At 28.9% G+C, this 3021-nt stretch overlaps 1 pseudogene; it reads right to left on the bottom strand.

Moving 5' to 3' along the window:
- Positions 1–2904: 2904 nt before the first annotated feature.
- The window catches only part of LOC114945047 (uncharacterized), a 5438-nt pseudogene continuing 5321 nt past the window's right edge, over positions 2905–3021 (bottom strand).

Raw genomic sequence — 3021 nt, 5'->3', positions numbered from 1 at the left:
CCCGACCTGGACCAGAAGCTGTAAATCAACCTTGTTGTTTGGATGGTAAAACAACTAGCGACCACGTATATGGCGAAAGCGGGCAACCTGAGGCCGTTATAAACTGGGTCCCAACCAAAATAAGGGATCGTACGGTCACAATTCATTCTAAAAAATTGATATTATATATATATTATTAGTAAATTAAATTAAATTAACACTAACAAATTAATATAATTAAATTATACTCATTTATTAAAATTATTAAAAATATACAAATTGTTTTATATTATATGTATTATAAATAATAAAAGTTATGTTATATAATATAAAATAAATTTGTACACGCGCGCGCACACACACACGCGCGCGCACACACACACACACGCACGCACACATATTAACACACACACACACATACAAATAATTATATATATAAATATAGCAATTAATCTCTTACTTGATTTATTACACGTATCAAATAATATTTTTTCCTATACTTTTTACTTTCTTGACCTGCTTCTTTTCCGTTTCTTTTCTTTTTTCCTCGCTTCTTATTTAATCGATTGCGTTGCTAAGTAAAAGGTAAACGTCTATCCATATGTCTCTGCTTTATATATTAAAGTCTCATTTTAAAATAAATGTAATAAAATGAGAGAGGAAGAAACAAATATATAACTAAATAAATATACTTGCATTGTTTTACTACACAATGCGCATGCCTAACACATTACTTATTTTTCACATTTATTCGTAAAAAGAACATACTTAAACGAATCTAATAAGAACATATTGGAAAATAAAAGTTCACGTGAAAATTTTGACGTGTCAACAATTCGTACTAAGAAGATAAAGATTTATGATAAACAAACTAACAAGACTCATACGTATTATTTTATTGCGGCTTATGATGGTAAAAAATTATTATATATACATTGCACAAAATATGCATATATTTTTCCTTCTCATAATTTTTCACGTGAACTGTTTCATGTGAAATTATTATAGTGAAAAGTGAATAGTGAAAAAGTTCATGTGAAAGATTCATGATCGATCCCCAGATGTAGACTTCATAGATCTTGGAATAATGTGACAGACTTCAGTAACTTCCAATCGAAGAGATTCCAATTGACTTTTTTTGTGCTAAGTCAGTTTGGCGAATGATTTGTTGAATCATAAGTCCTCGATCATCCATTTCACGAATCCTCATCGCAATTTGTAGTTTAACTTGTATTCTGAGGGATACGCGCGAATAAAAGGAGAAATTTCTTTTTTCGAAATCGATGACGATTACTCTCAATTAATTAATCTTATTGTCATTGTGTCAATTAAAATTATAAAATTACTTGCTTTTTTTTAAACGCTTTCCTCAGATGTTTTATATATATATATATATATATATATATATATATATATATATATTATATCAAGGTTCCAGCTAATTTTATTCGACATTGGATATCCGTGTACTATATACATAATATGACGTACAAAATGTTTTTCGAATATCATAAAAAATAAATGCTAAAGAAATTATATGGATATACGAAAATGTATGTACATATAAACAGTGGATGTAATAAACATATTCACTGTATACATATATTTTTGTATATCAATATAATTTTTTAGCATTTATTTTTTATTATAATTTTCGAAAAACATTTTAAATGTCATATTATGTATGTATAGTACAGATATCCAATGAAGTTATTTCTAATACATACATATATAATATATTCTATACAATTAAAAACCGTTGTTTCAACCGTTGTTGTGTTTTGAAGTTTTAAAATAAAAAGAACTCAATTTTAAAATAAAAACAAAAAGCAATTTTGATAAATGTGCACTAAATAAAAAAAAACAAAAATGATAAATGCAAATAATATATATAGTAGCAGAACAATCAAATTAATAGTATTTAAAACCTTAAAATTTTAAATATAAATTTAACGTATAAGACGGGCAACAAGAGCCAAATCGCGGATGACAATGCGTTATCCTAACGAAACTAAATAATTTTTCGTTAGAAATAAATACCGGTGCACAAGGCACCAAATTTTTACTTGGACACGGCCAAGATTTTAAATATGAAATAATCTCATATTTTGAGATTTAATTTCAATACCCCTTTAACCCCCCTACGAAAAATAAATAAATAAATGCAAGAGAAAAATATAGATCCGAAAATCTCTGAATCGGGAATCGAACCCGAGACCTTTCGCTTGCCGGGCGACTGCTCTTCCAGCTGAGCTATTCAGATCCTTTCGATTCTATACTTTTCTCTGTTATATATATTAATGTTGGTAAACAAACGCATTTTTTAAGCCAGCGTGTATCAAATATAAGAGTTTTAACAAGGCTCTGTAATATAAATTCTCTTATACGTTAAATTTATATTTATATTACAGAGCCTTGTTAAAACTCTTATATTTGATACACGCTGGCTTAAAAAATGCGTTTGTTTACCAACATTAATATATATAACAGAGAAAAGTATAGAATCGAAAGGATCTGAATAGCTCAGCTGGAAGAGCAGTCGCCCGGCAAGCGAAAGGTCTCGGGTTCGATTCCCGATTCAGCGATTTTCGGATCTATATTTTTCTCTTGCATTTATTTATTTATTTTCCGTAGGGGGGTTAAAGGGGTATTGAAATTAAATCTCAAAATATGAGATTATTTCATATTTAAAATCTTGGCCGTGTCCAAGTAAAAATTTGGTGCCTTGTGCACCGGTATTTATTTCTAACGAAAAATTATTTAGTTTCGTTAGGATAACGCATTGTCATCCGCGATTTGGCTCTTGTTGCCCGTCTTATACGTTAAATTTATATTTATATTACAGAGCCTTGTTAAAACTCTTATATCTTAAAATTTTACTTTTAATTTGTAATAAATGTAAAACAAATAATTATATATATATAACGGCAAGTTATACATATAATTATCTTAATCTTGAATAAGGTCTTTCTCAGAAACGGAGCCTGTTTCACAAACGGAGCCTGTTTCACAAGCAGAGCCTGTTTCACAAACGGAATCTGT

This window comes from Nylanderia fulva, unplaced genomic scaffold (genome assembly GCF_048542155.1).
Source record: "Nylanderia fulva isolate GAGA-0341 unplaced genomic scaffold, ASM4854215v1 Scaffold117, whole genome shotgun sequence".
Taxonomy (NCBI): domain Eukaryota; kingdom Metazoa; phylum Arthropoda; class Insecta; order Hymenoptera; family Formicidae; genus Nylanderia; species Nylanderia fulva.
The sequence above is the reverse complement of the archived record's forward strand: the minus strand, read 5'-3'. Positions and strand labels throughout refer to the sequence as shown.